The sequence below is a fragment of the Ursus maritimus genome, unplaced genomic scaffold, assembly GCF_017311325.1.
Source record: "Ursus maritimus isolate PB19 unplaced genomic scaffold, ASM1731132v1 scaffold_7, whole genome shotgun sequence".
NCBI classification, from domain to species: Eukaryota; Metazoa; Chordata; class Mammalia; order Carnivora; family Ursidae; genus Ursus; species Ursus maritimus.
The window spans coordinates 55,853,851-55,878,769 of record NW_024426885.1 but is presented as its reverse complement, the minus strand read 5'-3'; the positions used below and the strand labels follow the sequence as shown (position 1 = coordinate 55,878,769).

The 24,919-nt window shown below is 52.1% G+C and overlaps 1 long non-coding RNA gene across 1 annotated transcript; it reads left to right on the top strand.

The window, feature by feature from the left end:
* The first annotated feature begins 579 nt into the window (after positions 1–579).
* On the top strand, positions 580–24,545 carry LOC121101201. Its single transcript, XR_005833131.1, has 4 exons — positions 580–893; positions 16,410–16,570; positions 18,621–18,944; positions 24,485–24,545. It is a non-coding gene; the product is annotated as an uncharacterized LOC121101201 (long non-coding RNA).
* The last annotated feature ends 374 nt before the right edge of the window (positions 24,546–24,919 follow it).

Sequence of the window (24,919 nt, the reverse complement as noted above, 5' to 3'; positions counted from 1 at the left end):
ATGTTGGGGAGAAAACAGCAAGAACTGTTCACAAATAGCAGTGGCCGGACAAGACGGATCAAGGGCAGCCGGGCAGCCGGGAAACTTCTGGAAGTTCTAAACAAATTTAGACATGAGATGTTGAGGGATGAAAGACAGTAAGAGAAACTAATTCTTAGGGAGAGAATTCCCTCTTACACATGGTTTTGCTGTAAGCTGTGTGTTCAGACTTCACGTTGTCCCTACCAAGTGAGCGCTGCGGAGGGCTTCGTGGCCGTCCCGTTCGGCCGGTGTCTTGATACCTGATCCTTCCCGTCGGGTGACAGAGGGCACCGAGACAGGTCACTGGAGTTGGCCCTGCTCAGAATGGAACAGGCTCCCCTCAGCTAGTGCATTAGCCTCGCTGCCCTCAGGGTGGGCTCAAAAGTGACCCCACGGGGCACCTGGGGGCTCCGTCGGTGAAGCGTCTGCCCTCTGCTCAGGTCATGATCCCGGGGTCCCTGCTTCTTCCTCTCCACCTGCTCCTCCCCCCCCACTCGTGCTCGCACTCTCTCAAATGAATAAATAAAATGTTAAAAAAAAAAAAAAGGGACCCCACGGTCCAGCCATGTAGAGAGAGGCAAGTCATACCCGTGGCTTCTGTGTTGCCAGGAGTGAGTCGTGAGGACGTGTCCCTGCCCCCGTGCTGCTCTCTTCTCCCGAGCCCGCCAGGAGGCGTGTACCCGGTTGGGAAGGCGGCTCAGCTGTCACTGACACGCGTACCAGAGTCCAGAGGCCTGGATCCCCTTCCTGAGGCCGCTGCCGGGGTCCCGCTTGGACCGGACCCCACCACCACGTGCTGGGCACTGTGCACAGCACCCGTGTATGCGCCCCTGCCGGACCTGACAGTCACTGAGGCCCGAGTCACAAAGCTAGTAAGTGCCCGAGGTGGCTGACTTTATGCGTCAGCTCGGCTAGGCTGTGGCACCCCGTTGTTTGGCCAAAGACCAGTGTAGACGTTGGTGGGACGGTATTTTTTAGATGATGCCTTCGTCAGCTGGGGCTGTTGTAACACAGTAGTACAGACTGGGGGCTTCTGAACATAGAAACTGATCTCTCGAAGCTCTGGAGGCTGGAAGCCTGAGATGAGGGTGTCAGCGCGGTTGGGTTCCGGTGAGAAGCCTCTCCCGGGTTGCAGGCAGCCGTTTTCCGACTGCGTCCTCAGAGCCAGCCGCTCTTGGGCCCCCATTCCCGAGGGCTCCACTGTCACGATTCACTCTCCTCCTGAAGTCCCCACCTCCTAATACTCCTATACCATCACCCTGGGATTAGGGCTTCAACATCTGAATTTTGGGGGTACACAATCGGTTGATGGCAGATGAGATTAATATTTAAATCAGTAGACTTTGAGGAAAGCAGATTACCTTCTGTCATGTGCATGGGCCTCAACTAATCAGTTGAGGTCTTAGAAGAAAGGACTGAGGTTCATCAGGGGAAGGGGTTTGTTTCGCTGGAGAGCCTTGACTACTTCAGTGCCCGAGGTGGGAGCAGGCCCAGTCCGGGGTCCTGTGCCCTGGAGTTTACTCACTACCCCATTCTGCCCTCCAATTGCTGATAGTTCTTATTGACTAAAAGAGTAATCTTGGCCTCAACTGAGCAAAACTGAGGGGCGTTGAAAAGTCCAGAAACTCCCATGGCCTTGCCTAGTGAGGGGCACCCCAGGGGCCGACCCCGTGTCTTACTGATTCCGCATCGGCTCCAGGTTTCTCTGCTGGCAGAATCCAATGTCCTAGCCATCTAAGTGTGAACTGCCTACTTAGGCCCCTGGAATCTTCTACTTTACCCTGGTTATAAAGTGGTCAGCTTACTATTTTTTCCCTTTTCACTGAAATTTGAAAAACCGTGCAGCACTTATGAAAGCACGGCTATCATGGCCATAGCGGGGCCTCTGTAGGAACCTGCGGGGTCCGAACGCGCGTGTGTCTGTGCCATGTATGTGATCAGAATACATGTGTGTGGGGTCGGGTGTAGCTCTCTTCACGTGCACGGTGCCAAAAATGATGGTGAAGCATCTGCGAGCTGGTTTGTTCGTTTATTAGTTTAACACCTATTAGGAGGGCCTACTTTGGGCCACGCACCATGCGGGGCTCTGGGCCCACAGGAACAAGACGCAGGCCTCGCGCTCAGGGGCTGGGCAGTCCGGGGCCACCCCCGAGGCCTGGGGCTGGGAGCCGTGCGCAGCATTTGGAGTGGGGACCCACGGCCTCTTTTGCTCTTAGCTATTTGTTGTTACAACCCAGGTACCGAGAACCTCGTGATAGTCTCTGTGAAAGTCAAAGATTTTGGCGGTTTTTAGAGCGCCTGGCCGAAAGCGGCCTCCCTAACCCATAATTCCACAGACTCTCTGTGACCCCTGCAGGGCTTCCTCACTTCCATGTGATTTTGTAGATTTGAGGCCTACGAGCCCAAGCTTTGGCGTCACCCAGACCTGGGCTTGGGTCCCAGTCACACCCTTCACCAGTGGTCTGATTCTGACCTCTCTCGGCTGCCCCTTCCTCATCCGTGATACACTTTGGGGGAAATTATAGTTCTATACTTACCTGCTGGGCCTGTTTGGGAAGTTAGTTGAGATGATATATACCATAATGCCTTGCATACATGCTACATAACTGTTAACTTCTGTAATACTTTCATTATTGTTACTTATGTCTTTATTCTTGATTCCTCAAGGTAAGGACGATTTCTTCCCCTTCTCTTACCCTCCTCCTTATTCTAATAGCACTTAAAGCAAATTTCAGCAGGTTGATGAGAAAAATGGAGGAAAAAATGAATATGGGAACATGAAATGGAGCCACCCAAGGACTAATACAGAAATGGACATCCTCACTTCGGCAGGTCATGGGATGGATGCTGAGCTTCCCAGCAGCCAATGAGAAAAGGGAAACTAGACCGATTACACAGTTCAACACTGTGTCCATGAAGTAAAACAAACTGATGACTCAGGAAAAACACACCCTGGGCAGGATTTTCCCCTTCTTAATATGTTCCCTCCTTGACTTTGTGATTCCTTTTACTGAAGGGAAGCCCTTTTATGGAAAAGTGTTTCTGAATGTGACAAAGGTCCTAACCCTTAGTAGAGGCCCACCCCTCCCTGCCCCCAGCTGATCTAATAGAGAAGACCTTGTTCCTGGCCCAGAGAACCAATCTTGCAATAGGTCTATGTTTCTGAAACCAAAAACGTCACACGCAGATAACAAACAAGATGAGTGCACACTGTGGTTAGGCTGTTTTGTAGTAACCCTTGTTTCCTCTCTTTTGCAACTTCAAGTTTAGTAGGACTGGACGTAAACATGAGTCATACAGGCCCAGTTCTTAGGCTGATATAATTTATGCCTAGGCCGTAAGTTATTTGAATTTTCATTTCTATCCCTTGAAGCAGCATATCGAGCAGTGATGAGTAAAACCGTGTTGAGCACTTCTTTTGTGCAAGGCCCCCCCGACTGGCCCTGTTTGGGAATCCAGGCTTCTAGTTTCCAGCACAGAGGCCAAGGAGGAGGTGCAGGTATCCAGATTTTAGGAAGTCTGAGGAGGGAGCCTACAAACTTGGGAGCTGGAGAAGCCTGGAAACTTCCTGGAGGAGGTGGGACTTGGAGGTTGAGATAGGACAAAGAGGAAAAGAGGGATGGGCGGTAATGGGGGCTCAGTCTGGGACAGTCCAGCGGTGCTTGGACACCAGGAGGAGCCTGGCCTGCTTGGAGTGGAGGTCCACGAAGGGGGGAAGGGCGAGAGAGTGGGGATGTCAGGATGTTCCAGGAGATCAAGCCTGCTAGAGCTGTTCCCTGCTCCCCCATCATCCACCCAGCAAGAGGGGAATCCATGCTTATTCCTCATGTCAGTCCCTTCAGGGGATCCTTCTGAAACTTGGGAATTTATCGACCTTCAAAAAGAAATCATCCCTAAGTGTGGCTGATGGTCAAAGGTAACATTTCTGTTGATGGAAATCGTAGGATCCCAGACCCTGGCTTTGTGGGAAATCTGTAGTGCTGTTTGGGATCATGTCAAGGCTATGACATTGGTCACAAGAATATTCTTTTTCCATCCTTTGGGGGACAGTAAGTATGGTTATCTTTATTTTGGCATCTTTGGAGGAACTCGAGGAAGTATCTTGACTGTAAATGTGCTGGGGTCTGAAACATTTCGGTTCTTCTTCAAGCCACTGGGCTTGAAAGAAACTTCCCAGTCGGACGGGGAAGAGTGGGAAGTCAGTGGGGTGAGACAGGGGTGAGGTGGGGGGGTGAGTTGGAAGCCCTGGAAGCTGGCATGGGAGGACCGAGAGCAGGGCTCGTACAGCTGTGGGTGATTTAAGCTCATGGTATCTTCATTCTGCATGTAAACACGGACATGGAGAGGCAGAGGGATGAGAAAACGCCTGCCCAGATTCACGGCGCTGGACAGCGGCAGGAGTCCGGCTTCAAAACTCAGGTCCTCACTGGGCCAGGCCACCCTCCTTAGGAGAAAGCAGCAAGGCCAAAAGCTAATGGAACCGTGGTCCTGGCACAACTCAGCACCCCCACAGGACCCCTCCCTGGACCCTCTCCCCAGACACCCAGGCTTGATGGGTCCGTGGCCCAGGCACCGCCGTGTTCTACCCCCCCCCCCCCGCCCCTATTGATCCTGATTTGGCGACCCTCAGCGTAAAGAACCTTCCTTGTAGGTCGGCCTGGGGTGGGGGCGAAGGGTTTCTACAGGGAGCCTCCCTCCCGGAGGCCAGGCGGGGACAGAGGAGGAAGGGGAGGCCAGAGCAAAGAAAGAGGAAGCCGTTCTTTCCGTGGAAACTTGTGTGAGAACTAGGACGAGCGAAGAGCAGTGTGTCACACGTGTCGCAACACGCCCGGGGAAACTGCTGCTTGCTGACTTCAGCTCCCGCCCGCGCCCCCCCGCTGCTGACGTCACCGGCGCGGGGGCGGGGGCGGGGGCGAGGCGGCCGAGTGCCCGCTGGCCGGGGCTGCCGCGCTGCCGGGGCTGATGCCCCCTCCCCGCCCGCACGCTCCGGGGCTGCAGCAGGAAGGGGCCGGCCTCGGCTCGGGCCTTGCAGTCTGCATCTACTACGGGGCTTCCTAACCTGCTGGGGCCCCCTTGAAATGCTAAGGGGGCGAGGGGCGGGGGCGAGCGGCGGGGGCGAGCGGCGGGGGAGGGGGACTGGAGAGGAGCGCATACACCCAAATTTTGGCTGACGGTTTCAGGGACATGAGTGGACTTCCCAAAGTGCATTCACGAAGTCCTAGGGGTCCGTGGGCCCCACGTGAAACAACGCTGGTCAGTCTGGAAGCTTCTATGACTGCGTTGGCTGCTGTGGCAACTTCTAGCCGCTTGTGGTCACTGAGCACTTGAACGGTGGCTGGTCTGAATTAAGATGGGTTCTAAGGGCAAAATGCACCCCGGATTTTGAACACGGAGTACGAGAGAAGGAAAATCTCATTAGTAATTTTTATATCGATTATATATTAAAAGATATGTTGGATATTTGGGGTGAAGTAGAATATCCTAATAAAATTACTTTTACCTGTTTCTTTCTGCTTTTTAAAACTGTGTTTAGAGGGCGGCCTGGGTGGCTCAGTGGTTTAAGCTGCTGCCCCTTGATCTCAGCTCAGGTCTTGATCTCAGGGTCGTGAGTTCAGGCCCTGTTTGGGCTCCACGCTGGGGGTGGAGCCTACTTAAAAAATTAATAAATAAAATTAAAATGCAGCTAGAACATTTGAAATGACCTATGTGGCTGGCACGATGTATCTGTCGGACAGAGCTGCTCTGTGATGACGTCCTGTTGGCGGGGACTCACTGCCCTCTCCCCTCAGTCAGCTAGCAGGAGCCCTTCACAGCTCTGCATGCTTTGTTGCAGGCCCAGCCCTTCCTCTTTTTGCACGAAGCAGTTGGGAGAATGGCAAGCGAGTCTTCCCAAAACTAGACTGAAAGCTCCTTGAGGGCAGGGGCCACGCCTAATGCTTCTGGGTCCCTCCGGGGATGGGCACCCAGCAAATGGAGTGCCACTTTCGAGATCAGAGCTCCAGGTAACACTGGTGTATCTGTTTCCCAGGGTGGCTCTCACAAAGGTCCATGAGCCGGCTGCTAAAATGAATGTATTCTTTCACTGTTCCAGAGACCTCAAGTCAGAAATCAGGTGCCAGCAGGGCCATGCTCCCTTTGAAGTCTCTGGGAGAGGATCCTTCTTTTCCCTTTCCCTAGCTTCTGGCGGTGGCCGGCAATCTTGGGCTTGTAGGTACATCACTCCAATCTTTGCCACCGTGAAGACATGGCCTTCTCCCTCTCTCTCACCTCTTCTTCCCTCTGTGTCTAAAATTTCCTCTTCTTACAGGGACAGCTGGAGTAGGGCTCACCCAAATCCAGGATGACCTTATTTGAACTTGATTACATCTGCAAAGACCCTATTTTCAGGCAAGGTCACATTCTGACATTTCAGTGGACGTGAAGTTTGGGGGGACACTCTTCAATCCAGTGCAGTTGGTGGGTATCTTTTGTGAAGAAAGTATTTCCAAAGAATCGGGTTAGTTCTTGGGTAGTTTGCACAGCATCTCCTAACTCTAGGAAGGGCAGAGCAGAGTGCTGCGTGTATGCCAGGCACTGATCTAGACTCTAGGGACACAGTGATGAATATGACACAGTCTTTGCCCCCATGGAACTCACTTTCTAGTGATGGACCTAGACGATCAATACATCGGTATATAATAGAATGTTGGGTTGTGGCAAGCAGTGTGTGTGGTGGGACAGAGGGGAGCGGGTGGTAGAGGTGGTGGGCTATTTTGGATAGGACAGGATGGGCAGGGAAGACCATTCTGACACAACACTCGAGAACACAACAGGGAGTTACAGAAGCATGTGGGGTCGGAGACTCAGGGCAGACACAAGAGCAGGCACAAAGCCCGTGAATTAGGACAGTGCTTGATGAGTTCAAGGGACACAAGGAGGGCGCAAGTGATGTGGGTCACCCACCCAAGGTGCCAGGGCGCAGGCCAAGCGGAGAGGCCTGGGCTGGGGGTAGGGCATCCGGCCTCTCCATCCGGAGCTGCTGGCCTTGGGTGGGGGTGGCAGTGGGGAGGGGCCTTCCAAGGCTTCTAGTTCAAGGGTTTCACTTCCTCCAGCCCCACTTCCCCATTGTTCGGCTGGGCGGAGGCTCGTTATCCCTGGCTCTTGACGAAGTGATCCAGTGCTGTTGGCGTATTTTCTTTTCCAGACAATAAGGACGGAATTGGGTTTTTTCTTTGCTACTTTTGAAGCTCAAGGTCCTAAAACCCCTTCTTCCATTTCTTCCTTGTTTCCCGCAGCGATAGGCCTGAGACTTTTCACTCTGTCTCTCCAGAGTTTGAGCCTGGTGTCTGCTTTGGTCTGAGAGGGGGCAAGTAGCCCCTGGGCTCCTGCATGGGGGGCTCTCCACCTGGCTCACTCCTTCCCCAAGTCTTCACTCAGATGTCCCCTTCTCGGGTGAGCTCCCCTGACTACCTTATTAAGAGGAGTGCCTCCCACTGGCAATTGCCCGCCCTCTTCACTTTTGTCCACTTCTGCCGCCCATAGCACACAGTGAGTTCCCGAAGCATCATGTACGGCTCAGTGTCTTCCCTGCCCCCACCCCCAGCCTACTCAGTTCTAACCTCCACAAGGGCAAAGATTTGTACCCTTTCTTTCCTGAGAAGCCCAAGCACCTGGAATAGAGACTGGCACATAGTAGGTACTCAGATATTACAAACTGAAATGAACAAACAAGTGAATGTGTTGTGGAGAAGAATCTTAGATGTGGAACTGGGAGAGTCCAGAATGATTGATTACTCCTCTGTGTCTTCCCAGACACGGGAACTGAGTTGCAGAGAACAGAAAGGAATTCTTTTTTTTTTTTTTTAAGATTTTATTTATTTATTTGAGAGAGAGAGAGAACACAAGCCAACGGGGAGAGGCGGCACGTGGGAAAAGCAGACTTCTTGCTGAGCAGGGAGCCCAACTCCGGGCTCAATCCCAGGACTCTGAGATCATGAGCTGAGCCGAAGGCAGATGCTTAACCGACTGAGCCACCTACATGCTTCCAGAAAGGAATTCTTTAGAGGACCTCTAGAGTATGCCAGGATGCTTGGTGCAGGAAGCAGAGACGCAGTGGGGAATAGAGCTGGGTGAAGGCTGGGTGCAGAGCTGGGCGGGTGGTTTCCCTCCTTGCACAACTCCAGGGGGTACCATTTTCATAGAACACAAAGCAAGTGTTACCCCTGGAATTGTTCAAGGTAATTGCCTAGGGGGGAGGTAGGTAGGGAGAGACTGTAGATAGACCAGGATATGGAGCTTAAGGAGAGAGTGGACACAACCATGCAGGGCGTGACAGCTCGGAGGGAAGCCTCAACCAAGAAAGAGCATCAGCAACCCAAGGTCGAGGGGAGTGCGGGTCTAGGATGGCCGCCATGGTGTTCTCTATGCCCAACACAACACACGGCCTGGGCCAGCCCCCAGGAGGTAAAGAGTTAGTGAGCGGACAGCCAGGCCCATGCTCCAGTCATGGGAGCAGAATTCAGGCTTGCTGTCTTGCCCAGCTCTTTCACCCAGTGGGGTTCACTTCCCCAGTTCTATTCTTCTAGCTGTGGCTCTTCACCCTGGCTGCATGGTGGAATCTGGGGAATTAACAAAACAAAGCAAAACAGGATGCCAGGCACCTGCACCCCAATGTTCATAGCAGTAATGTCCACAATAACCAAACTGTGGAAAGAGCCCAGACATCCACCAACAGATGAATGGATAAAGAAGATGTGGAATATATATACAATGGAATATTACTCAGCTGTCGAAAAGAAAGACATATTGCCATTTGCAACGGCAGGGATGGAACTGGAGGGTATTATGCTAAGCAAAATAAGTCGATCAGAGAAAGACAATTATCATATGATCTCACTCATATGTGGAATTTAAGAGACAAAACAGAGGATCATAGGGAAATGGAGGGAAATATAAAACAAGACGAAACCAGAGAGGGAGACAAACCACAAGAGACTCTTAATCTCTGGAAACAAACTGAGGGTTGCTGGAGGGGAGGGTTTGGGGGATCGAGTAACTGGGTGATGGGCATTAAGAAAGGCACGTGATATGAGGAGCACTGAGTGTTATACACAACTGATGAATCACTGACCTCTACCTTTGAAACTAATAATATACTATATGTAAATTAATTGAATTTAGATAAAATAAAATTAAATGTAAAACAAACAAACAAACCCACAACAATGGGCTGCCAGGGTCCCGTCCCGGGGAATGCAGTCCCGGTGGTCAGGTGCAGCCGGGCGTCGCCCTCCTGGGGTCTGGTGTGCAGCCGGGTCTGAGACCCCTGCCAGGGGTTGAGACCCACTGCTGTGGAAGGATCCGGGCTGAGGACGCTTAACGCTGAAGGTACAAAATGGAATTTAAAGGAGTGTGTGAGCTTGGTCCGGGAATAAATCACACCGAAGTTTCTGCCAGTCTCTGACTGAGCTAGGGCGTTGTCTTCCACTATGGATGTGGGTGTCGGACCACATTGACTTTGTCACCCAGAGAAATCACAGACATTTTCTTCTCACTTTATAGTCATTGTGGGTATCTTGAAATATCATTTAACTTCACCCCCACATCAAAATTAAGGCAAGTATTAGACTTGTGCCTGGATTTTATTATTTAATGCTTTAATAAAGAGGCATATATATCCCTATATCACAATTAAAAATATTTTGATTACTGGTATTCGATAGGAGTGTTTTTATTGAAATTCTATATATCTAGTATATTTTTTAAAAAGGTTTTCTTTATTTATTTGAGGGAGAGAGCATGGGCAGGGGGGAGGGGCAGAGGGAGAGGGAGAAGCCGACTCCCCGCTGTGTAGGGAGCCCGACTGGGGCTGGATCCCAGGACCCTGGGATCATGACCTGAGCCGAAGGCAGATGCTTCACCAACTGAGCCACCCAGGAGCCCCCCCTTTTATGTATTTTAAAATAGGATTCTGAGGAGGTGTCCTTAGACTTCCCCAGGTCCCAGCTCCTCTCTGTCTCCTGGCCCTTCTCCCCTGCCCTGCCCCTGCTATCAGAGAAGGAAACAGGAGGCCGGTGGATTCCTGTCCGCTCTCCGTTAGACCTCTTCTTCGATTCAGCAGGGGCATCCGAGCCCGACCCAGCCATGGTCCCTGCCCTGGGGGAGCTCAGAGTTTGGTGGCAGGGAGGCAGAGCTAAGAACTCAGAGGAGGAAGAGAACAGATAAAACCTTAGGAAGGTTTGGGGCTGGGGCTGGGGCTGGTATCGGTGTGGAGACCCAATCAGAAACAAGTGGGTTCATTTTAAATGATGCTTCCACCTTGTCCCGCCGGCTCCTGGGCTATGGGTGGCTTGCTCAGTGGGCTGAGTCTGCTGAGAGGAGACAAGAAGTAGGAGCACAGGGAAGCGCTGGGGAGAGGAGTCTGGACCCACTTCCTGGGCGGATCAGCTCATGCCGGGAAGACACCTCTTCCAGGCAGCCTGGATGCAAAAGCCTTTGGCCTACTTTCCTTTCAGATTTCGGCGAGGGCGAACACTCTGGGTCACTGTGGTTTGGGTCTTGAACCTTCTCCCTGCATGAGGAGGACTGTCTTGGGTGGAGCAAAGACTAGGGTGTTAGCTGCCCAGCGCCCGACAGTGTCCTTGGGGCCCACTCCCAGCCCCGCAGACACGCCTGCTGGTGACCAGCTGGTGAGAGGTGGCAGTGTCACTCTGGGGGTACTTGACCTACTGGCTCAGCAGCCTTAAACAAGTCTTTGTTAAACAAAAGGAATAGTAGTTGTGGGTGGCAGGAGTCCTGGAGGGGGATCAGAGGGCTCTGGGCAGACATCTGAGCGGGAAGTCACTGAGGTAAGAGCCGCATAAAACCCCAACAAAGGGCTAGCCCAGGAAATGGCCCCTATAGGGCCCAGAGTCAGAGAACACGGTCCTTAGACATGACCTTTTATCCTCCAAGGTCAGGGAACTAGACTCTTCTCCAGGAGAATGCATGTGTATCATTAAAATTCTCCACACCATTTCAGAGGTTCTCACCCTAACGGTAGAGGGGGAGAAAAAAAATAAAGCTAGAAGTGTGCGATGAATCTCCCATGACCCATCGCACAGCTGGTGGCAGAGTCAGGCCCCCAGGTCCCTGCTGGCTTAGTCTGATGCCCTCTCTCCTCCCTGTCAGCAGCAACCTTGGAGAGCAGGAAGTGGGACGGAGGGTAGGCCACGCTTCCGGTTCCACCCCAGACCGGGGACACTAATTGGTAGAAATAAACACAGGATACCACAGGTAACCGAAGGCGGCAGAGACCTCAAATCCTCCCCAGTTCTCACCCTCCCTCTCGATTCTTGATTCTACTGCAAAAGAACACGTTTTCTCCCTGAGGCATAACCTGGGGATGTTACAGAGGTTTCTAGCCTCTTCTGTATTCAAGCCCTTCCTCCTCAAGCAGAGAGAAGGCTCAGGATTTTAACAAGAACCAAACCACAGAGGGGAGCCTGGGCGGCTCAGTCGGTGAAGCATCTGTCTTTGGCTCAGGTCATGGTCCTGGGACTGAGCCCTGCATCAGGCTCCCTGCTCAGTGGGGAGTCTGCTTGTCCCTCTCCCTCTGCCTGCCGCTCCTCCTGCTCGTGCTTGTGCGTGCTCTCTCTCTCTCAGTCAAATAAATAAATAAAATCTTTAAGGAAAAAAAAAGAACCAAACCACAGAAACCCAGAGTGTTCGCCCTCACTGAAATCTGAAAGGAAAGGAGGCCGAAGGCTTTTGCATCCAGGCTGCCTGGAAGTGGTGTCTTCCCGGCATGAGTTGACCTGCCCAGGACAGACCCCTCTCCCCAGATACCTCTCGGCAATGGTGGAGAAGCTGCTGGTGACAAAAAGAACCTACTAGAACTAAGTAGAGAATGACCCACAATCTCGCAACTGCCTCTACCTGCAAATAGGGAGGAAAGGCGGTGTGTGTGTGTGTGTGTGTGTGTGTGTGTGTGCCTCTAGTGAGCTAATGCCTCTGAGAGCCAGGGCAGACCCAAGTCTCCAGAGGGATCAAGAGCCATTCAGGCTGCAAGCATCTGAGGTTGGGCTTTGAGAGAGCTGTGCCTGAGGCCCTGGGTTATCTGAGTCAGTGTGCCTGTCAGTACTCTGTTTCCCTTTGGTTACTGAGTCAGAAAGTATGGGGGCAAAGCCCTGGGGTGTCTGGTGTGGGCAAGGCTCAGCAGAGCATGGATTCCACAATTCGGTCCCCAGCTTTCACTCTCGGGGGCTGACTGGTTTCCCTTTAACATCAGATCAGTGTGGACCAGAGTATTCCTCTTCTCTGTTTTCTCTCTTCCTTCTTTCCTTTTCTTCGGTATTGCCCAATTCAAGCCACCACCAAAGGGAAGCCAAGTCCCTTTTCCTGCCTCCAATCAATCTTTTATTTCAGGGTCTATTTTGACCAGTTTGGGGCAAAATACAGATTAGTGAGGAGTCTGAGAGAATATTTGAAGAAGGGAATCTAGATAAGAATGGTTTATAATTAGCATGTGCCTTGACTAAACTGGGGTCTTAGAAGAGTTTGTTCTCTTAAGTTTTCTTAAATCATTAAGGACCACCCCCCCCCCCCCCCCCCCCCCCCCCGCCACATCCCGCCCAGCACACCCACTTGACCTTGTTTGTTCAATTCATTCACTCTATCTCAGGGGGTTGCTAAGTAAATGTGAATTTCAGGTCCACCCCTACCAAAGTGGGAGATTTCTCTGAGTCGAGAATTATATTTGGGATTTCCTTCCATGCAAAATTCTCCTCGTTTATAAGTACCTCTGAATATAAAATGGACATGGAGCTGGGGCTGCCAGGGCCTCTTTTTGACACCCCAAGAAGCTCAGATACCACCATGAGACTTACAGGGACAACACCCCACCCCACATGGGTGCTGCCTCTTTGAATTGCCATGGGAAAAAATGGGAAGCCACTTATAAAATAATATATATACAGGGGTGCCTGGGTGGCTCAGTCAGTTGAGCATCCGGCCCTTGGTTTCGGCTCAGGTCGTGATCTCCAGGTTGTGGGATCTGCTCCAGTGGGGCTCTGCGCTCAGCAGGGAGTCTGCTTGGGATTCTCTCTCTCCCTCTGCCCCTCCCCAGCTCCCCTCCACACCACATGCCTGCACACACTCTCAAAATAAATGAATAAACAAAATCTTAAAAAATATATATATATATATTTTTTAGTGTGTATATATACGTATATATACACACAACTTATGTTTTTGGATCCTCGCTCGTTGCAATAGACGAATTCCGAGACTGCTTTTGATACAAATAAACAGCTCATCCTTAATGAAGCCCCCTTGAAAAGACACGTTTCAAAGGCACCATGTCACTATTCCTCACAGATTTCTGGTGATTAAATATAGGACACACACTGCTGATGTGTGGTCACCCTTGCAGGACACCAGGCAATGGGAGGAATTTATTTTTATGCTTATTTTTTAACGGGAGGAATTTTTAACTACCCTCTGTCATCTGTTGAGTAATGTGCTAAAACCAACCCAGGAACCTTCTCAGGAAGAGTACACAGCTCAGGAAGAGTGTCTCTCTGGCTGGTGGGCTGACCAGGCGGCCTGGCAGTCTGGGGATTGCACAGCCCCGGCTCATGCGCCTTTCTTAATAACTCACTGGGTGGGGTTACACCAATACTTTCTGTTGCCGTCTGCACTTCATAAAAATAGCAAAAGACGCATCTATGAGGTAAGAAGAAGAGAAAAGCACAAAGCGAGTTCTGTTCCATTCTACCCAACGTACACGATAGTGATCAGAGGACATCTCTGAGAGCTCGTTTTCCTTTTGACCTTGTGTACTTCCTGTAACGAGCGGCTCCGCACGGCGTGCGGGCCCCCGGGGCTCCGGCTCCTGGCGGCGCTGCTGGAATGCGACCCGCGGGGCTGCACCTGCTACGGAGAAGCTGGGGGAGGGGGGGCGGTGCCCTTGCAAGGCGCTCCTGCAGCTCACCGCTGACCGCCCCCACCCCAAGGGGAGAGGCAGCAGCCCCTGGCCGCATTTCACAGAGGACACAAGGGGCTCCGAGGGTCTCGGCAACCTGCCCCAGGTCAGGCGGCTCTAGGTGGCAGAGCCAGGCTTATGACCCGGGTCTGCATGGCTCCAGAGCGTGTTCTCTCTCAAGTCCCTACCACCCACCCTGAGACCTTGCCTCTGCTTGTTTTTCTGGCCAACACGTTTTAGACAGATCAAAAGCAGCTCCTTCTCTGCACAACAAGGACGCTGGCAGTCAGGGGTTCTAAGTGGAGCATCTCACCTGCTGAGCCACAAAGGCAGGTCGTGGCAAAGAGCACGTGGGAATTCTCCTTGAGTCCCGCCAGGCCAAGGCTGGGTGCGCGGGGTGGGACAAGTGGGGCCAGTTGAAACCGTGCAAGTTGGAGGGACCGGGTAAGGGGTAGACAGTCTAACAGCAAGGTCGACGGCTGCTACTCCTTTGGGGCTTCCCAGGGCCAGCTTTAAAGTGCATTATAGGTTTTGATGCGCGGAACCCACCTGATACCCTCAGAGTAGATACTATTACTTGGTCCGTTTCCCACATTGGAAACGGAGGCAGGGGGTATTGGGAATTTGCCGGGTCCATGGCTAGCATGCGGGGTGTGGGGATTTAAACCCCAGCTGGCTGGCTGGCTGGCTCCGAGCCCAGGCTCTTACTGCACAAAGGACAGGATAAGTTGAGGCACAGCCTCTCTCGGATTCCCCACTGCACTGCCGAAACTGTAATTAGGGGCTCACTGTCTGTTTTCCCCACTAGACTGCGACGCCGAGAGGGCAGGGGTCATGTCTGTCCTGTTGTCAGATACCTCTCGCATCCCCAGCACCTAGACTAGTGGCCGGCACACACAGGGCACTCGGAGTTTTGATGAATAGTGAAACGCATCTTGGAGAAGCAAAGGATTGCTTTGTATGAACAGCAACCCCCGCCCCCCGAATTCGGTACCTGGTGAACATGAGAGAGTCACCTCACTTCCTCCCCACCTCAGCAACCCGAGGATGATAACAGGGGTGAAACTTTACAAAACAGTCTGCAGATCCTTAAAAAGTGACACACAGAGTTACCGTGCGACTCAGCGGTTCCACTCCCGGTATGTGCCGAAGAGAACAGAAATACAGTCCACGCAAGCGCTGGTACGGAATGCTCATAGCAGCACCCCCATATAGCCAAAAAGCGGAAACAACTCAAACGTCCGTCCTCGGATGGAGGGAGCAACAAAATGAGCTGCATAGAGGTCAATGTCCTTCCGCCACAGACCCACGCTCCCCGGGCAAACTTCAGAAACATCATGCTCGGTGACGAACCAGCCGCAAAAGGCCCCTTATTGTTTGATTTCATTTATATGGACATGACCAGAACAGACAAATCCATAGAGGCAGAAAGTAGATGAGTGCTTGCTAGGGGCTGCGGTGGGGGGCCTGGATGGGGAGTGACTGCTAACGGGTATAAAGCTTCTTTTTGGAGTGGTGCAAATATTCTGGAATTAGATAGTACTGAATATACCAAAAAAACTACTGAATTTAAAAGGGTGGATATCATGGAATGGGCGCTATATCTCAAAAAAAAAAAAAAAAAAAAAGAAAACAATATACTAAGTTCTGTTGTCAATTTAGGTTAGGTTCTTATTTACATTTTTAAAAAGAGATTTTAGTTACTTATTTGACACACAGAGAGAGAGAGAGAGCACAAGTAGGGGGAGCTGCAGGCAGAGGGAGAGGGAGAAGCAGGCTCCCTGCTCAGTAGGGAGCCCCACGCCGGGACTCCAGCGGGGACTCGATCCCAGATTCACGGGATCATGACCTGAGCTGAAGGCAGACGCTTAATGGACTGAGCCACCCAGGTGCTTTTTTAAATTTACATTTAAAAAAGTATTTATTTTAGAGAGGGAGAGGGAGAGAGCATGTGGCTGGGGGGGAGGGGCAGAGGGCAAGAGAATCTCAAGCAGACTCCCCACTGAGCACAGAGCCCAATGTGGGGCTCGATCCCAGACCCAGAGATCATGATCTGGCTCAAACCAAGAGCTGGATCCTCAGCCAACTAGCCACCCAGGTGCCTCTTATTGACATTTTGTAGGAATTTAGGGGTCTAGACATAATCTCAAAAATAAGTTTGTTGTTTTTTTGTCTCTGATCTAGTTCAGCTGTTGATGCGAAATCGAAAGGCAAGAAGGAGGGAGGCGAAGTGCAGGTCTGAGACGGGGGTCTGGCATTTGTGGCTCTGCAGGCCTACTATGTGGCCATAGCAAAAGGGCTTGGGCTGCAGGCCAGCCAGCTCCAGACTTGCTCAGCCTTCCAGAATTCTCGCTGCCCTTCGCCCCCGTCTCCTCTGCCACCGTCCTTTTACAAGCCACCATCACCTGTGTCCGAACCACTGAACTAACTGCTTCATTCATTCCAGAAATAGTTACGGAGCACCTGCTAGTGTTGGGCGCTGTTGGGGTACTGGGGAGCAGGAGGAAACAAACACGTAAAAATCCCTGCCCTTAGGAGCTGACTTTTCCGCAGAGAGACAAGCCGGTAAACAAATGATCCACAGATTATTTCACGTGTGAGAAAATGGTGAGTACGCTGAAGAGGGCAAAGAAAGGAAGTTGCGGGGGAGTGGTGGGTGCAAGAGGTACGATGTGTATTTTTAAAGATTTTATTTATTTGTTTATTTAAGAGAGGGAGAGTGTGAGAGAGAGCGAGCACATGGGCTCGTGCAAGCATGCGCAGGGGGGAGGGGCAGAGGGAGAGGAAGAAGCAGACTCCCCGCTGAGCAGGGAGCCAAGGAGGACGCGGGGCTCAGAGCTCCATCCCTGGACCCTGGGATCATGACCTGAGTTGAAGGGAGACGCTTAAGTGACTGAGCCACCAGGCGCCCCAGGAGGTAGGATTTTAAGTTTGGAGGTGAAGGCCTCATTGAGAGGCTATCATTTGCTTCTGCGTCTGCGTCTGTGTCTGCGTCTGCGCCTGCGTCTGCGCAAACATTGGCGCAGGGGAGGAGTGAGCCATGTGGATGTCTGGGGGAGAGCTGTTCCAGAAGAGTGGTCCTGTCTGTAGAAAAGCAAGGAGGCCAGTGTGGGGGGATGAGGGGGAGGGAGGGACGCAGTGAGGTCAGAGGGGAAGGGGAGGAGGATCCACTTAAAGCCATCGGTTCTCTCCTCTCTGTAAAAACCTTCCAGTGCCTTCCAGCTCCTGGCCTATAAGGCCGCCCTGCCTCTCAGACACCAGTGCCTCCCACTCTGCCTGTCACTGGTCTGCCGAGCTCACTCCCACCTCGGGACCTTTTCCCTTGCAGCTCCCTCTGACCGGAAAGCACCCCCCCGCCCCCTCCCCCCTCATCTTCTCCTGGCTGGTTTGTTCTTATCATCCTGATCTAATTTCAAACATCACTTTTTGGGTGGACCTTATGTCAAGTAGCCCCCCCCCCCCTTGATTATCCCATTACTCTCTATTCTCTACTCATTTATGACTCCTTAGAATGATCTCGCTTGGTTTACATGTCAGTGGTCAGTCCCCTCCACCCGAAAGGAAACCCACGAGGTCAGGGGCCTCCTCTGGCTTGTTCACCTTGGTCTTGCCGGAGCATTCCTCAATAATTACTTGGTGAATGGATGAGGGATTTGGGGACCTCATCCTCCTGGGAATTCCTCTGATTAAAGCAGTGGCTTCTGGGTGTCATCTTAGCACCTAAGCTTTCGAGCGGGACTTAACTATTGCCCCATCCAGGTGACCTTCGTCCTAGGGGAAGACTATGTTAAAGATACAGTGGGCTGGGACAGAAGCCTTCTTTCTTTCTATCTCTCTTCAGGACAAAGGTCCGTGCCCTCCACCTTCTATTAACTCTCAGGTACTTCCAAGGTCACACATGCTTTCCTCCTCCCTCTTGATCACATTTCGGCTGCCAGCTCCCTAAGAGCGGGAGGGGGGGTAGGGGGTGCTTCTATGATTTGAGAGGTCCTCAGGGACCGTTTGGCCAAGGGAGTCCAGAGAATTCATGTGACAGATGGTGAAACTGAGGCCTACAGTAGGGAAAGAATGTGTCCAGGAGAAGTGGTGGCAGATCCCAGGGAAAGAAGTCATCAGACTGGGAGATGTAACCCTGGGGGTTCATTGAGACCCCTAAAATTACACAAACAATATTTTAAAAAAGATTTTATTTATTTATTTGAGAGAGTGAGAAGAGAGAGAGCACAAGCAGGGAGAGCAGCAGAGGGAGAAGCAGACACCCCACTGAGCAAGGAGCCCAATGCGGGGCTTGACCCCAGGACCCTGGGATCATGACCCGAGCTGAAGGCAGACGCTTCACTGACTGAGCCACCCAGGTGCCCCTTGTTAGTCATTTGTCTGAGAGGAAAGTTCATCATTGTCTTAAGGGGTTTCTCTAATGGCCTTAGAAGTTAAGAACACTTTAAGGGGCATGGACTCCTTTGAGAAAACCGTAACTGAACTCCTTGGGGTGTCTTATTACTGTCCTCCTAGTAAATAGCAGTATAGACTCATAGCAGATGCCCCCCAAAATAGTTACTGAATGAGTGAGCGAGTGAATGAATGAATGAATGAATGAATAAGGAGTGAATAGATTGATGGACTGATAAATAAACCCATCTCCTCCATTTAATTCCAGTGTTCTTTTGACCAAGTCACAAATGCGAGAAGTTAACCCTGGCCTGACAAGGGCCGAGGACCTTGGATTCCTTGCCTGACTGCCCTGCCCTCCCAGGGTGACCTCTCAGACGGGCTGCATGTAAGTGCTTTCGGGGTTAGGCAGACCTTGAGAAGCAATCTGTGAGCCTTCCGTGGGACCAGACTGTCCACTGACCTGAAGATAGTCCCATTGTATGTAAAAGACTCAAGCTTTCCCCGGACTCCGCACAACCTCTTGCTCAGCTCCCGTCCTTGGCATCGCAGCTCAGGCCAGGATACAGACTGGGACAGGAGCCAGAGACAGGTGAGTAACTAGAAGTCCAAACTTTCCTGCCTTTTCTGGGGGGTGTGATTCTCCTGGGGGGTGGTTGATTTCAGGTCACAATAAGGTCTATTTCTTTAAAAAAAAAAAAATCACATTGGCCCAGAAATACCCAGACCAGGCTTTTGGGACAACTGAGAAAAGAAGAGTTGGACCCAGGGCTGGGGAGACTGAGAGGTGGAGGGTGCATGGGGGTCCGGGGGCCGTTGACTTGTAGGCGTCACTGTCCCCACCCCTGTCCTGAGTAGAGCTTGGTGGTGACTTTTATGAGGAGCTCGGAGACCTTCGCACATTGTCCGACAGCAGCTGCTGGGGAAGAGCACCACACGGGGATCTGGAAGCTTGGATCCGAGTCTGAGCTCGGCTACTTAGAAACTGAAAGGGCCCAGTCTTGGGAGACAGAGCAGGGTTCACACTCTGGCTCTCTCTTTGCCTGCTGTGTAACCGACGGCAAGCGGCTTCATTTCTCTGAGCCTCTGTTTCCTTGTCTGGAAGCATGGGACCCGGATCCATTTTGGTCCCCAACACCCTGTTAGCTCCTTCCCCTGGTGTGTGGGGACATGCTCAGGGGGAGGGAATGCCCCATGTTGCACCGGATCGCCCCGAGGGCAGTGCATGCCCCCGACTGCTTCTGGATCAGGCAACCTACTGTTTCTTGGTCTGACCTCGAGGCCTCCTGTCCTGACTCAGGGCCTAGGAGAGTGAGGTGCTTACTCCGCATTACCTCCACCCCCCTGGAGTCTTCGGTCCTGCTCAAGCTTAGATCCCACAAAGGCAGCTAGTTCATACAGTGGACGGAGCAAAATGAGCAAAAGGAGCGATCATCAGACAGTCACAGAAATCCCTTCTCACCCACCTGCCAGAAGCTGGTGCGGGCCTGCAGAAAGGGGCTACGGTAGAGATGGAATGATACCGGAGGATGTTTCTTGTACCCACCGAAGGCTTTCTGTGTCATGTAAAGCTCCCAGGTGATTCAATATGCAGCAAAGCTTGAGCACCGGGAGGCTGGAGGAAGGGGGCTTGGAAGCCCGGGCTCCCACGAGAACTGCTGACTGACTGAAACAACGGGTACTATATGGGAGGCGGCCTGAGGGGGGTGGCGGGGGTGGTGGTGGTGGCTACGGAGTACGGGGTCTAGAGCCAAGAGCTCTGGTGCTAATCCTACTCCTCCCCGGGACCCCGTGCTGCTGTGGCCAAGGCACAGCTGTCCCAGGGCCTTAGCTCCTGGCTGCCATGAGGAAGGGCTTGGGCCCAAGCCTTGGTTAACATCAGGATCACTGGGGGCTTATAAAAAAGACTCCAGGGGCGCCGGGGTGGCTCCATCAGTTAAGCATCAGGCTCTTGATCTCAGCTCAGGTCATGATCTCAGGGTCATGAGTTCAAGCCCCGGGTTGGGCTCCATGCTGGGTGTTGAATCTACTTCAAAAAAAAAGAACAGACTCCTGGGGCCTAATTCAGGGGGTCTGAGACTGGTTCTGGAGTCCGGACCAAGGAGCCTAGTGTACTTGGTATGTGGCCCCCTACTGGCAGGGAGGGTCCTCCTGTCGTTCCATCACCAGCGCCTGACGATCTGGGACTTGTCCGGGATCCTCTATCTCACAAAGACTGGGAAGGGGTGAAGCTTCCAGAGAGGGCTCCTTGTTCACTGTTCCAGGGTACTGACACCAAGCTGTCGCTGCGGGATCTGTGCCTGCCTGCAAGGCCTTGTAGGGGCAAGGAAACTGCCCTTCCCAATACAGCATGATCCCCTGTGAGAAGTGCTCTGCCAGATCCCCTGACATTTGCCAAGCACCGGAGAGAGCCTTTGGAGCCAACCCTGGAGGGGGAGAACATAAGGAGTTCTGCTGTGCAGAAGCTTCCAGAAGGGCAAATTTGACCAGTAACCATCCCTCCTCCCACACCACTCCATAGTGGTCTTGAGAAAAAAAGAGAGAACCCTAGGTTGCCGAGGCCTGGGGTTTCCAGCTGGCCGGCGTAGTGATTTCTCTTTGGCATCAGTTTCTGGTGGCAAGGGCAGGGTGGGCACCAGAGAATGGGATTTTATGGGACAGGCAGTCTTGGTGGGGTAGAAGAAGTGAAAGTGAAAGTTCTTAGAAAGTTTATTTCTAAGGGAAGAGTAGGAAAGTCAGTCGGTGGGGACACCAAGCCATGGGTCTTCTTCCAGGTTCCTTCCCCAGCCCCTTGGAGTGAGAAGTAGAGAAGAGGAAGAAAGGTCTGTAGATAGGCCAGCCCGTGCAGTAGGCCCCCATGCTGGGCTTGAGCCTGAACTCCCTCTCCCATGTGTGGGAGGGGGTCTGGGGTTTCCTGGCCGGTCCACAGGTTTAGGGAGTTCCTTCTGAAATACAGCGGGATTTCCCTCAGTTGCCAGTGAAATCAGAGGACTCGCCACTTGGAAACACAGCTTTTGTGTGGAGGTGCTTTCGGCTCTGCTGGGGACCGAAACTCGGGAGCCGCGACTTCCTCAAACACCTTGGTCATTGTGAAAATGCAGAGCCCCTCAGGCTCTGGTCCCTTCTGGTGGGGCTTTTCAGCATGATACCCTCTGTATGTCCTCCAAGGGGTCTTTGCATTTTATTGAAACGGTTTGCTGGTGTTCCTTTAAGGATTTGAAGGGCCCATGGGCCCTTGAGCAAGCTCTGTGAGGACTGCGGCTGGCTGGTGGCTCCTTGGCCCTGATGCTGTCAGCGCAGGACCTCGGATGCTCCACAGCGATTGCGAAGTCAGAGAACCCGGCGCCCCTCTCCGCAACTCCAAAAACCCCACAAAAACATGAAAGCCCAACCGTAGGGGAATAGTGTGTAACTCTGGCACGGGCATCGGGGTAGAATAGCGCGTAGCTCTTGGAAAGGCCAGTTATGAAGACTAGGCAGGAATATAGACAAATATAAATGGTGCAGAAATATCATCTGGTAAGTACGTTGTGATTGCTTCTGCTATAAAAGTATGATGTGTAGGTTGTAGTAAGGAGCTGGAAGGAAAGACGAATGGAAATGGTTGTGCTAAGACGGTGAGATTACGGGCAGGGACCGGGGAAGGTTATTCTTAAAATTTAACTGTGCAACGTCATTATAATATAAAAACCAAACCTGTGCGCCAGTGTTCGTGAGAGGCATGAGCGCGGTGGGGGTGGCTGAAAGGGCTTTACTTGTCCTGCCTAGACAGAGCTTCTCGAGGGCCAGATTCGATTTGTTCATGCCTCACCCCAGGGCCCCACACCTAGCGCATAGCAGGTGCTCAGTAAGCACTTGTTCAGCTACTGGCTCAGTGGGCAGCTTGTAGACAAGGCTGAGGTCTTGTTTGCAGGTGCCCAGAGGTAGTTTGATTGGAGAAGAAGAGGACTGGGGAAAAGAAACACATCAGATCCAGAAACTATCAACCAAAGGGAAAGTTCAAATACCGTGACCTCTTATCTTGATTTCATGTAAGTTCGTTCCTTTCAGCTAAAGTGGTTTGAGTAAATGCGTAATCAAAAAATTTCACTTTTTAAAAAAATTTTTAGCTTTTTGTGGGTGTGAATAAAGTCGCACACACACACAAAAGAGAGAAAATCCTTGTCCACCTGGGGATCCCGTCCTGGGTTCAGGGTCCTGTGAGGATAATACAGGCCTGCCTCCAGGGAGGAGTGGTTGCCTAATCGACTTCCCGCTTTGGTCTTCCATTTGATCTCCCTCTTGCTCCAAGTAGAGGCTTCTGTGGAGCTGGGAGGTAGGGCATGCGGTGCCGCCTTTCCGTTCTGGGGTCCTGGTGCAGAGGGTCACGACTCGGCCATTGTCACTGAAGCCTTTTTGTCATCATATGGCAGGACTTGACCTGTAGACAAAGAACAAGTAGGGTGTTTTTGGTTTGGTTTGGCATTTGCTAACTGGTAAAGGTCCTGCCTCAGAATATTCCCTCACTAACCACCGCCTGTCTAAAACACAGCCACTAGTTCCTCTTTGAGGGTCACGTTTTGAAAGTTCCCGGTCAGGCACTAATCTGGAAAGGGAGACTCTCTGAGCCATTTCTCCAGGGGAAAGAGAACGACAAGGTGCCTCAGCTCTGGGAAAATTAACCACCAGAGTATGTTGGGGGATGTTGTACCTGGGAGCTGTGGGGCATCCCTGTTGGGTGGGGGCCGGGGGGCACGGGCAGTGGAAGAATTCACCCAAGGCAGAGCAAAGCAGACACGCACGATGTGCTCCTAGCAAGGGATGCCCAGAGCAATTCTGTTTTTTTCTAGAGAGTCTCCCTGGACTACTAATAGTAATATATCCAGTCAGTTGGTCCCTCAACTATCAAGACCCCAAAAGAATAGAATCCAGCACAGTGGATGGTTGACTTCTTACCCATCGTTTTCCAAGCCATGTGCTAAGGGCCCTGCACACAATATTCCCTCAGTCTTCTAACCACTCTGTGAGGTAGGGAACGTTCCTACTTTACAGGAACAAAAACCAGGGCTCAGAGAGGTGATTTGCCCAGGGTCCGGCAGCTAATGAACAGCTAGCAATCCTTGAACACTTCCTACAAGAGGGCTTCCTGTTCGAACCTACTCAATCCTCATAACATGTGGAGGGGACATCAGCCCGTTTTGACAAATGTGGACTCTGGAGTACAAGGTTAGCTTAACCCCCACACTGTATAAGGTAAGGTTTGGCTCCCACTGTGTCTGGTCCACAACACACACTGAGAGCCTGCTGTGTGCCAGCAACACCTGGCTGCCCTGCTGATCAGACCCAGTCCTGCCCTCGCGGAACTTCCTTGCTGGCGTCACTGCACCAGGACGGTGTGGAGATGGCCGAGTGCAGACAGGGTTGGGACAGCCAGGAGGAGAACATCCAGAGGACACGGGGCCCAGGTGGGGAGCAGCCCTGGCTTTGGTCTCCCCTGCCTGGGGAGGGCCATCGAGTGGCCCTAACCTCGTGCTTTGTGGCCACCCTCAGGTAATGATTATCCTCTTTGGGGGCCTGAAGCAGGAGGTCAGGTGTCTCTAGAGCCCCGTTATCTCCGGGCCTTGGACCTCTGGGGGCTCTTGCCTCACACGCCCATTGTGGGGTTTTGCCCTCTCTCTGTTTCACATACACACCGCAGAAGAAGAGATGCCGCCAGGAGGTCGTATCAGAGAAGCTTCTCCTGAGGAGATTTTGAGGCCAGGCTTACATTTCTGGAGGGAAGGAATCGCGCCTAATAGGTGGTGTTGCCTTTGGAGGGGCGGGCGGGGTGTGATATGATCTGACTCGTGTGTAACAAGCCGGCTCTGGCCGCCGGGTAGTGACAGGATTGGTGGGGCTGAGTGTGGACTCTCCCCTAGAAGGTCATCCCCATGGGAGCCCACTGTGGCCTGAGTTCTGGAGGCCTGCCCTGGACTGGAGAGGTCCGCTGGTTAAACCCTATCCTCAGCTTCCTCCTCAGTACAATCCTCAAAGGATTACATGTGCTCGTATGTGGAAAGGGCTTAGAGCAGGGCCTGTCTTCAGGTCCCAGATCTAGTGTGTTTCCTTGTAGCTTCTCTCTCAACTAAGATAACCCTTTCGGTCCCTTTCCAGCCCTCTGCCTCTGGGAAATCACGTGTACTTTTAAGGACTTCCAGCTACACCACACCCAATGGTAAGAGCGCGATTTCCTGGGTGCCGACTTTGTCCTTTATTGTCATGTGCCAAGTCTTCACACCGAAACACTTGTTTAATCCCCAGTGTTCCTAGGAGTTTGCGGTCATCACCCCATTTAGGGATGGAAAAACTGAGGCACGCGTGGTTAACCCACGCCTGACATCCCAGCTCGGAAGTGGCAGGTTGGAACCCCAGAGGTCTCAAGCCCCAACCCCCAACCACTCCATTTTTCTTGCCACTGCATGACCCTAATGTTTAGAATCCACAGAAATTGGGAAAAGGAACACTGACTCTGTCCTGTGAACGTTGGAGCTTTATTTGTTTGCTTTTTTTTTTTTAAATCAAAAGATGACTTTCAAGTTGGACGTCTCA